Source organism: Paramormyrops kingsleyae, chromosome 3, assembly GCF_048594095.1.
Source record: "Paramormyrops kingsleyae isolate MSU_618 chromosome 3, PKINGS_0.4, whole genome shotgun sequence".
Classification (NCBI taxonomy): Eukaryota; Metazoa; Chordata; class Actinopteri; order Osteoglossiformes; family Mormyridae; genus Paramormyrops; species Paramormyrops kingsleyae.
The window spans coordinates 11,186,092-11,198,199 of record NC_132799.1 but is presented as its reverse complement, the minus strand read 5'-3'; positions in this window follow the sequence as shown (position 1 = coordinate 11,198,199).

Genomic DNA, 12,108 nt, shown 5'->3' with positions numbered 1-12,108 from the left:
TATTTTATTGAGTATTTCAGAAACTGCTGATTCCCTTAAATTTTCACACAAAAGGATTGACACAGAATGGTATAAAAACAAACAAACAAAATAAAACATATAGTGAGTAGCAATTCTGTGGGTGGAAACACAGATTCCCATAAAAGCTCAGAGGAGAATGGACAGACAGGCTTTATTCCATGTTTTTGTTAAATTTCACCTCCAGCTCACTTAATTAGTTAAATAACAATGATGTCAATCATGGCATGTTAGTGATTCAAACAAATATATGGATATATTGAGTGGCTATTGCAAATACTGCAGTTACTTTTTTGGAGATGTTTTGAAATGGCTAAGCCAACACACTTTAACAGTAATATCAATTAAGATATATTTACTATTAACCATTACTATTGCTTAAACTATTCAGATAGTCAGATTTTACTGTTTTAAGCCTCTGGTCAGGAAATGAATTATGTGACACAGAGACTGGAGAAGAAAAACAAAGAAAAGCAGTTTGTGCAAATGCATCCTGAGCAATGTTGGTAGCAATATATGACAAAGTAATGTGCTACTATAATTCCACTACTTTTGCTGGCAACCAGCAATGTAACTAATTATTGTTCCAAATGAACACAATTAAAAGTACTGAAATTTAAATGGGCTTGTTACTCATTACTTTTGTCGTGTGAAAATATTAATAGACAAATGCAGCCTATTCCCTTAATTTCCTGTTTATGATCTAACGCCATCCTACCTTACAGTGGCGCGATGAATGGGTGATATTAGGTACTGTGATAAATAAATTTTGACAGTTGTTTTGTCTTGCATTCATAGTGGCAATACTAAAGTAATATAACTACCCAGACAGCACATATTCATGGGCACAATGTCTCTGTGATGCTTTAAAATCCATCAGTAAAGCTTCTCTATGAGATCATTTGCTCACTGGCACAATGTCACTGAGACATTGCTACCGAAAATAGATTTGACATCCCCCTGATGTCTGCCCAATGTATTTCAACTGAAACATGATGTTAATGAGATAACTATGTGACCTTTAGCCTGCTGTTATTTTTCTCAACTTGGCTATCTAACCCACAATAGGGTTATACTATATATTTATATACTGTAGGACAGATTTATTCTATTTACCCTGCATGTAGGCTTACTGCTTAAAACCATATACCAAACAAACAATTTAAGTCATAAAAAGTTATATGTATATATATTTGAAATATTGACAACATAAGAGAACAAGTAACAATAGGCCTAACAGTTATGCTGAACTGATTAAAGCAAAATTACATATATAAAAAATGTGCTTGCCGAAACATACATTAGCATATGTAATCATTTAAATATTGTTAATAGGCCTTAATGGAACGTGATCATTTAATGACATTCTGATCTGAAAACAATGTCCCAGTGAGGTATGGATGCATTAAGAAGAGAACTGAAATAATGCAAAAGTTACTTTCCCTAGTGACTAATTACAATGGTTCCTCAGTACTCTAACTCATTAGAACTCAAATTTCTTAAAAGTCGAACCAACCAGTTCGAAAAAAAATGATCTAGAACTCAATCTGAATCTCAGAAGTCAAACTGTGAGCGCCGACCTAAGATAACTTGTACGCGCGAGGAAATGAGTCGCGTGGCACGTCTCTCAGCGGAAACAAAGGGTAACGCTTCAGTCTCAGCCTCGCATTCACTGTGATAGCATCGTGCATGTTTACACTAGTTGAATACATATATTTAGACAGTAAAAATACATTTAGACAATGATAGACAGAAACAGTAATTATTATTATATAATAAAATGCATTTAAAAATAAAGATTTCTTATTAATTATTTTAATATCATTAATAATTAACCATTAATACATTTCATTATAATAATTTATGGAAAGGAGACAAAGGCGCAGACGTCAGGGTATCGGGGAGTACGGGGTTTAATTACAGGTAAGGCAGGCAAAATGCAGACGGACAATACAATGACCGGACTGGGGAAACAAACTGAAACACGGACTAAATACAGAGGACTAATGACAACAACCAGAAACAGCTGATCACATGGGAATTCCACACGAGGTTAACGAGGGGGCGTGGCACACGGAAGGAACGGACGATGGGGGTAGGTTTTTTTTTTAACTTTACACATTGTTTGGATACATGTATTTTCTTACTTTACAAATTACTGTTTTGATAAATGTGCTTAGATGTGTTTAGTACAGTATATGCTCTTCTTGTTTTATCCTGTTCATTTTGTGTTTAAACGCTAAAAAAAACATATTTAGGTGTAATTTTTTGGGACCGGGGAACCAATTAATTGGTTTTCCATTATTTATTATGGGGAAAATTCGATCAGAACTCGAACTTTTTAGGATTCGAACCCGAGTTCTGAACAGATTAAGTTTCGCGTTCTGAGGTACCACTATATTTTTATACGTAGAATTGGTAAAATAATTGAATTACATTTGAATGAGGTAACTAGTAACTGATTACTACTTTTCAGTAACTTGCACAACACTTGTCCTGAGAGAAAATTTAAAGTTCAAGATGCAGAAATACATAAAAACAAAGAATGCCAGCAAATATATAGCTCATTTTATTATGCAAGCCTTTAATAAAAATAATTCCTCATATCATTAAGAGACAGTTAGGGTGATTATACACAGGGCAACTTTTTGAGCATTGTTACCGGGCAGTGTTGCTGACAAATGTTGCTTGGGCACTTTCCCATTGATTTGGGGCCACAAATTGCTATTTGAAAAACTTTGATCGGCAGTGAGCAAGTTTTCATGATCCTCTGGATCCAGATGAGTTGCCCTTTGTCTCGCCAGGTTGGCAGTTGCCTGGCAACATTGCATCACCTGTCTTTAATAAAAATAATTCCACATATCATTAAGGGACAATTAGGCCCACTGGGTAACTGAAGCATTTGCATTATTCCTGGGGTTGATTTACTATAAAGGGACCTGGTCATAGTAGAATACAGCTCTGTCCCAGGAGGCAATATAAGAGATTGAGGACTACCCACTTGATAGCTAAAGTACTCATCAACAGTATTGTGCTTCCCTAGCTGATATTCGGCTCTTTCTCTCTACCTTCCATAACAGGATTGCCCTAAAAAGCCTATCTGAAAATGAAGGGAAGGGAGGTCAGAGTATGTCAACAAGTGGCCAGCATGAAGTACTGTCCTAATAGCTAAAACCTTGACTTAACGCGAGTTCATCCAGTGGATTGAATCTGGGGCACTTTTCTGGTCAGAACAGGATTAGTTCCAATATGGCTAACAGAACAGGTTCAACTTCCCAAGTCCAGGAGCTTGTAGTGACAGAATAGAGTGAATTCCTCTCCACACATGTTGTTTCACCAAACCTTGTAGTCGACATCCCCAATCTGCCGATCTGACCCTAAGTAGCCAATTTGCCATGTGACCTCAAATGGCCAAGGGCACTTAACCACCAATTTCAATGCAATTGTGTTTATGTTAATGGAGTTAGACTGTCTCATGATACTACCATCAATGAATGAAGTTTTGCTATCATGTCCAGGATATATTGCACATACATAAATGATACCGCACTTTTAGATGAGCTTCTTTTAGATCCCTCCTCCAGGTTTTGTTTGAAAAATGTTTGTAGCTTTGTACATAACAAATAAACTATGAAACCGTCTGGGGTTAACACTCCAGATTGTTCCCGGAGAATTGAAACTGACAAAATAGTTTTTGTCCACAATCTAAAGGATCAGTTTCCAGAGGCACTATCTAGTGGAGATATTATTTCAAGAACATGCCTGAAATATCTTGCCCTTTGCTACAGAGAGCATGTAAAGGTCATTTTTACTAGACAAACCATTGTCTGGTAAAGAAAAATGGCTAATACAGATGCATATCATTTCAACATAAACAGAACAATGAACAGTGAACTAGATTAAATTATTTGTCCCAGAGAACATTCAACTGATTTAAATCAATGTTCTTTAAAGTACAGTTTTGTCATTATAATCATGCAAATGACACAGAAGGAAGAATGAAAATGTTTCTTCTGCAAAGTGATGGTATTTAAATACTGCAGAATTGTTATCTAGTAAGCACTAATACACAAAATATTTTGTGTAATATTTTTAACATGTAATATTTTTAACATGAGGTGTCACATTAAGGGACACTACTTGCCACTCCGCATGCTCCCTGTCCCTGCTGCCTGTGCAAATTCAGCTCATAAAATGGCACGTGACCATAATGTGGAAACATTTATTGACGTTTTTCAGTGGAGGGCTGCTGTGTGGCTGAGGCTGGAATGGATGACCCAGGTGTTGCACAGGAAGGAGATTTCGAAGTTATCTGAGGGAAGTTTTTGGATCTAAAATACCCCTTTGCACAGCAATTCCTGGACTCCTGCAGGTGTTCGCTGTGAGATACACTCCCCTAAAAAAGCCACAAACCCTATTCCCCAGCTGCAACTGTGCAACTGGTAACAAATTACCAAGCTGTGTGCCTAGAAAATATGAGGCCTACAAAGCTCATACTTGGTCCCCTTCCCTGCCGCTTTATCTGCCTTCCACCAACTTTTATGCCAATTATGTTAAATATACAAGGAATTTGTCTTGGTGGGTATGCTCTCAGTATAAGATACAACATGCAAATCAATATACAAGCATGGTCACATGAATTTTTACCCATACTTTTAACACTAGACTGTCTACCAGCACTGGATGGAAGAAGGGTAAAGGAATAAATAAATGAATAGATAGATAGATAGATAGATAGATAGATAGATAGATAGATAGATAGATAGATAGATAATGTAAATACTGGTAATACTAGGAAAACTTACAGGATCACGGCGGATTAAAGTATAAAGTATTTGTTGTTAGCAGACTAATTACTGTTGTTAAGGGACACTGCTGTGGAAAAGAAACTGTCCCTGTGTCTGGATGTTTTGACTTTGATGGCTCTGAGTCTCCTGCCAGAAGGTAGAGGCTGGTGGAGGGTGGTATCCTGGGTGAGAAGGGTTAGCTTGTCCGCATGTTTCATGACCCTGCTATTGTAGATGTTGTGGAGCATTGACAGGCTACATCTGATGATCAGCTCAGTTGCCCAGAAGATTTGATGGATGTTGGACGCCTCTGTGATATGGAGGGACTAAATTACACATTGACGGAATGCTTCAGCGATATCAGTGTAACTCTGAATCATCAGGGCTTGTGGCAGATGTGTTTTCTCAGTTGCTTATGAAAGAACTGTCTCTACTGTGTTTAATCTCCCTTCTGTAGGTAAACTCATGTCTAGTTATACTGTAAGGCCAACCATGGTGGTGTCATCCATAAACAACTTCATAGACTGATCTCTGGAGCAGCAGTCATTTGTGTAGAGAACGAAGAGAAGGAAGGAGAACACATGGTTTCCAGGAAGTCTAGTACTGAGGGTCAGGGTGTCTGATGTGTGCTGTCCCAGTCTTACCTGCTGTTTGTCAGGAAGTCTGGGAGAGTTTAACCTGTTGCACATCAGAATCAGTTGTGTTAAAGGCCAAGCTAAGGGCCACAAACAGAACTCCGGCGTGCTGTAGGTTTCTTGCCCTCTTCAATTTGTGCTGTTCTACATTGATCGCATCATTGACTCACCTACTGGCTCTGTACGTGAATTGCATGGGGTCCCCCTGTCTGTGATGGTCCTTAGGTAGACTAGGACCAGGTGTTCAAACACCTTCATGACTAGAGATCAGGGGCAACTGGCCTGTAGTCATTCAACCCCATAACCTTCATGTTTTTGGCAACTGGGATGATGGTGGAGGATTTAAAACATATGGGAACAGAATAGAGATCTTTAAAAATGTCATTGAAGACTGGTGCAAGTTGTTCACAGCAGTCATTCAGTGACTTTTTTCACCTTCTGACCTTCTAACGTTTTGCATGTTCCTCGCTGGACTGTCCAGCCATGCATCTTCCTACTTACTGGTAACAAAGCATGATAAGGATGTGAAATCTCTCTTATCCACAAAGGAACCATTTAATTTCTTTCATTCAAGAAATGCCTTTTCATATAGTTTACGTTATTTATATGTTTTTTAAACAGACATTTTTCATAGATGAGATTGCAGGTTCTCAGCACAATATATGGGATTCTTCTAGACACTCTAGTTTCCGCCCATAATCCAAAGACATATGGCTAACTGACATCTCTAAAATGATCCGTACCTGAGAATTCTGGGCATACTCTGCCCCACTCTGACTGCTTGTTTACATTATACTTGCAGAGGTAGCACTCAATCTCCCAATTGAGTCACTCTGTTTACCCATTGGACTGGGGATGATATCATGACATCAAGTGCACATTCACCCCCAGCCACATGCAAAAATCTCACCATACCTGGGAGATTCTGGATCCCTGTCTGGCACAATACGTTCAGGAAAAAAATGGGGAAAAAATGGAAAGCTTGATTTCAAGAGGCCTTTTGCCCAGTGGATAGCCAAGAGGAGATCCAGGAGCGGGATCTTGAAAAAGTGATCTACTATGATGAGAATAACAGCATGTCCTTGTGAAGTTGGCATATTACTAATAAACATAACCGTACCTATTTAGGACCATGGCAAGTGGGGAATGGGTTCTAAATCTTCAGTGAGCAGTTGTTTCGGAGTTTCTGCCTGGTTGCAAATAAGGCAGAAGGAAACGCAGTCTGACATCATCTTCACTGATGACCACCAGAATTTTGGTGGAAGGAGCTTGTGGGAATTGGTGACTTCTGAGCCAAGTGAGGTATATACCATTTAGAGCAGGTGAGGATAGATCTGGGCAGGGAGAAACTATTTATTACAGAGTGTGTCTGGAGGACTTTGTTCTGCCTGTAGAACAGTCTGTATCTTTTCCTTGATCTTCCATGGGATACGGGGGTGTGGAGGAATGATGAGCAGGCTGGGGTCATCAGCTTTGATATTTTTATGAACCAGGGCATAACAGTAAAAGTTTTTTTTTTTTGGTGTTTAGTAAACACTAAAACCTTTCTGAGAACCTTTACCTCTTATGAAAATAAAGCTGATACTCTGATTGATTCATACAGGGAATGTGTGGTAACGTGGCATGTGTGGAGTTGTGAAATATTGACTTTGAAAGTCTTTAGGTGTGTGCAAACTGTACCTGTTTGGTTTGTTGGGGTTCAGATGAGGGATATTGTCATGCTCATCTCTAGGCCACACAAGAGACTGATTTAATCAACAAGCACCTCATTTCCACTTTATGAACATCAACCTTCAAATTACTAGTCTGAGTGCTCATCAGTAGTATACGTATTATCACTTCTAATGAGCTGTAAACTGGGTGACCATGATTCAGGAGAGATCGCGGTCAGAGATTGATGACCCTGACCTTTTTACTTCAGAACTTAGTGAGTTTTTTGACTCATTCCAAAGTTAGTGGCATTTATTGCTCTTCTGGTGTCTAAGGTATATATTTACCCCGCAACCCTGTATAGGACAAGCAGTTTCAGAAAATGGATGCATGGGTATTTATTTAGGTATTGTGTCTTTATCAGTTACTCACCAACACTTACCTGTTGATTATGTCATATGATTTCAGGGACATGGAGGAACAAAGCAAGTTGAATTATTGCATGTGGAAGGCCATTTATGCAGTGTAACAAACTGAAAAAGGAGTAACCTATCACAGACTTCTAGAGGAGAGATGGAAAGACAGAATATATAGAATCCTTCATACTCTGAGTGTTGAAACCCCATCTGTTTCTGTGACTCCTAAGGCAGTTTAAGGCCTAAGTGAACCTATGCAATTAGGGCTTGACCCCAAGTGAATGTAATGGCTGACTCTCTGGGGGTCTGCGTACATACTATGGTGCAAGTGGTCACTTCAGCTAAGAGTATCCCAAGCGGCTGGAAAATTTTACAGCTCATTAGGAAGGGGGAGAACCTGTTGAGCAGAACTACATTCCCTTTTATGTCACAAACCACTTGTTTGAATCCTAAAAGCCTAAAATTTTGTTTTACATTCTACGGTTTTTATGGGATAAAAGCAATGACACTTGTATTGTTTACTTTTCATTAGGAAGTAATTGGTTGTGAGTACATTTTGAGAGTATATTTTCACTGAGAGTCTTATACGTGGGAAAAGAGAAATCAAGGTGGGAAAATATAGAGAAAACAACATTTTAAAGAGCTGCTTTAAAGCTATACTTATTTTCAGAGGAAAACTGAATTTCCTTTTGTATATTTTTGTGTATGCAAAATCCCAGTGCATCTGGCTGACAACCCTTTCTGACAGGGCTATAGGAAGCAGGGTTTCCTTTTATATGACTCAGTTGTAACCCCCCCCCAGTGCTTCCTGACACTATCAGCACTCATGCCACTCCTGTCTAAGCTAATATTTACACTCTGCATACTCTGCTGGAAATCAAGGAATCATCACAACATATGCAATTATTCAGAACAACCAAGGGCTCATATATGTTTATACTGTACATTTGAAATGGTTTGGGCGGTTGAAAATTTTTCTGAATATCCAAGACCGAATATAATCTGTTTTGAAGGCTATTGTACTACTGACTTTTGAATAAAACTGCAGCACTGGTTCTGCTATATGACTGGTCATATGTAAATAAAATACAGCAGCTTCTTCTTCAAAGTTATTTAGTCTCTTTTTTGAAAGTTATGTAGTAAGAAAACTGAACCACAAAAATTAAATACTGTTACCCTATAATACAGGAAACAGGCTCCTATATCATGAAGATGTAGACATTTTATTTAGGGTAATGATATAATTTCTACATCTCAGGAACACTTCAAAAATACTTTCATTCCATGCAGAAAGAAAACATATGATTTAGTTATTTTGCCATTTACATACTACTTTCTGGCACTCTGTTTTAAGAGAATGTGTGGTATAATTAAAGCATGGTGCATGAAAATACAATTATGCTAATATCTACATTATTTTATTATTAATACCATTTAAAAATGACAGTACTGAGATTTATAATAGTCTTTTCCTGAACAACACCTGGGGGTGTTAGTAAGTAAAAGATGATTTAAAAAAAAAAACTTTAAATGATAATTAAAAATAAAAAGGTTTATCAGACGACATAAGTTCAGAATGTGATAATTGAATGCGTGCTCTTCCACTCAGGTTTGCGTCTCAGCATTAGCAAGCTGCAGAAGTATATATGTTTACAAGTACTGTATATAATATAAATCACATTGTCTACCTTAAAAAGTACTATTAGATTTTATTAAGAAATATATTATTTGCTTCTTTTTTCTCCCATAACTTTTTGTTGGTTTTTACACATTTTCGTATATACCTCTGCTTTGAGTGTGACCTTTTGTGTGTCTGTATGTCAGTTATTATTTTATTATTAATTCATTCTATGTCAAACATACTGCAAACTAGACTCATAACAATGGACTTATGATACATAATAGGCTCCACAACCTTCCAATAAATGTGGAACATTATTAGTAATATCTTTGTGCTATAAACTTTTATTGTTATTGGTATATTAGTGACAGACCACCAGGTGCGTTGCTAAGAACCAATACCCTGAAAAGGGTCAGCAGCGTGCCAGTGGACAGCAACCATTTCCACTCAATCATAGTCAATTAAAGATGCAAAAACCCATAATAAGAGATGGCTGAGGGCTTGCCTGAAATGCTGGCTTTACCTATAGTGTATAATACAATAAGCATACACAGCAAGCTTACTGATGCCTGTGTCCTCAGTCACCAGTCCCTGCAAGGCTGACAAGTCCTGCCTCTACTCTTGTGTCAAACACCTGTAACATAACGTGAAGCACTTAAGTTAGAATCTAGGGTTAGACCCTAACATCTGTGTTTGTTATTAAATATATTTCACTAATTTCCCACTTTTATGCACATTCATGTCCTGATCTATTCTCACAATTTTACAGGGATATAAGACATCAGATGCCCGACATACTAACCTAGAACTATATCCTCCATTAACAGATCAGTTTTGTGGTTGTAGCTATGGAAACACTGCAGTAGTAAGGTTCATGGTTACATACCACAAGAGTAGCACGCCCTGTCTAATGCCTCAAGGGAACTCATCTTAGAAAGTCCTGACATAACAACATGAACAGCCCAGCTATACATGTGAAGCACATGTGTCTGGTCTATAGAAAATGCCTATTACCAATCATGGGCAATAAGGTAATCTTATGTAAGATTTCAAGGATTCAGGATTCATGGGTTTTATTCATCACATTCAAGTTATACAGTCAGACCATAACCTAGAGTGAAATGTAGGGTGACCAACTCCAGCTTAAAAACAGTGAAAGCAAAAAAGACATTTAAAAAGACATTAAAAGTAATAATATAATAAGTAGTCATATGTACAGTTATAATGTAAAGTGGTACATGATCTCTTTTTTATATGACATGAATGAATCTGTTCTCTTCAGTGAAACACTAAAAACATTTTTATAATAAGCTTCCCATTTAACTAACCCCATAAACAGCATTGTACTGATCCTTGTCATGCTAGGAAAATGAAGCTCATGTAGGGCTCTGATATCATTTCGCATTATTGTCCTCCATTGTAATTATCATGTCTTGTTGTATTCACCTTTTTGGGAGAGTTATGTATCCACTTGGAGATCCACCCCTCTGTGTATAGCAGTAGATATGACCTGTGTGATCAGTAGTGGGGCTCACTATAAACACACGGTCAAATCTCTTATGTTCTGTCGTGAGCCAGACTGTCCACCTCTTGTTTTACTCACTCTTCCCCCCGCACATTTGATGTCTCATAAGAGCACTTATGTTAGTTCTCTTACAGATTGTTTTCCTTTTTGCCGCCCTAGAAGGGCCATACTCACTTCTTTGTGCAATTGAGAGGATTTTCTTTGCCATGCTAGTTTATGAACTTGGAAAAACCCACTAGAAAAACCATAAAATCCTCACTGAGTGCCTCCCAAGCATTTTTACAGTGACTTATGCTCATTAGTGCCTCCTTCATATGAACAGCTCCCTGTTGTAAAGAGTTAGCTCTCACATAAGATCTAAACCAAGCAGCAAACACCAAATTCCTCACAGTCACCTGAGAATCTGAGAAGATGAGTAACTGCTTCATCAAATTTTAACATACCAATTTTGCACACCCAAGGAGTATGTGGTCACTGAGTAGGTGGCACTGTACCTTCAGGGAAAGGTTTGGTTCCTTCCCTGGCTCTCTATGTGTGGATTTTGTAAGTTCTCCCCTTGTTTTCCTGAGGCCTGATTAAAAAAAATGTCTTTCAAAATGCCACATATTAGGTTCAATGATCCAATAATTGTTATATAATTTATATAACAATAAAGTACTATGTTTCGTGTTAGCTGCTGGGACATGTATAATTTCAAATTTGTGTTTGAGAAATATTGGGCTATGTTCTGAAGGGCTTTCTGTGATTGTACTAGAATGTTCCGTCTGTGAGAGAGAGAGACAGGCAGACAACAGACAGGACACAAACCATGTATGAATGCCATTACCAAGCACCAAATGAGCATTTTTTTTCCAATTTAATTTTATCCGATGAAATATTTGGCAAAAGAACACCGAATACAAGTACTTTATATGTTAAAACAAGGTAGCAAACAAGGTCTGCCTAGCAACTGGTTTTCTTAACATGTAAAGCACGCTACGCTGACAATCGAGGTTAAGAGGTGTGCATATGTCAAATTGAATCTAAGATCCACTGACTAATTAGTTACAATGTAGAAAAGTCAATAAAGGAAGTGTCTGAGCTTATTCAATAAAATTTGTTGGATATGAAGGACTGTGTTTCACAACAAGAACACACCCAAAGTTAGTGAATAATCTACACCCCTTCCTGGGCCACATTGCTTATTATTACTGTGCATATCTAGTATTCTTCTTAGTGTTTGTGAACCCACTACAAAATTAAACTTCCTTAATCGCCGTGTCATACTCTTCTAAAATCGGAGACAACATGTAAATCACTTTACGACGACAGTGTGTGAATTACGAGCAGTAGTAACTAAGTATCGAATACTTTCTAAAAATGTATCTTATTGTATGCTATTAATCTGAAAGTCTTCCGTTTAGTTCACAAAAAAAGTTGAAGAAAACGACACATAACATTGATTTGGGAACGATTG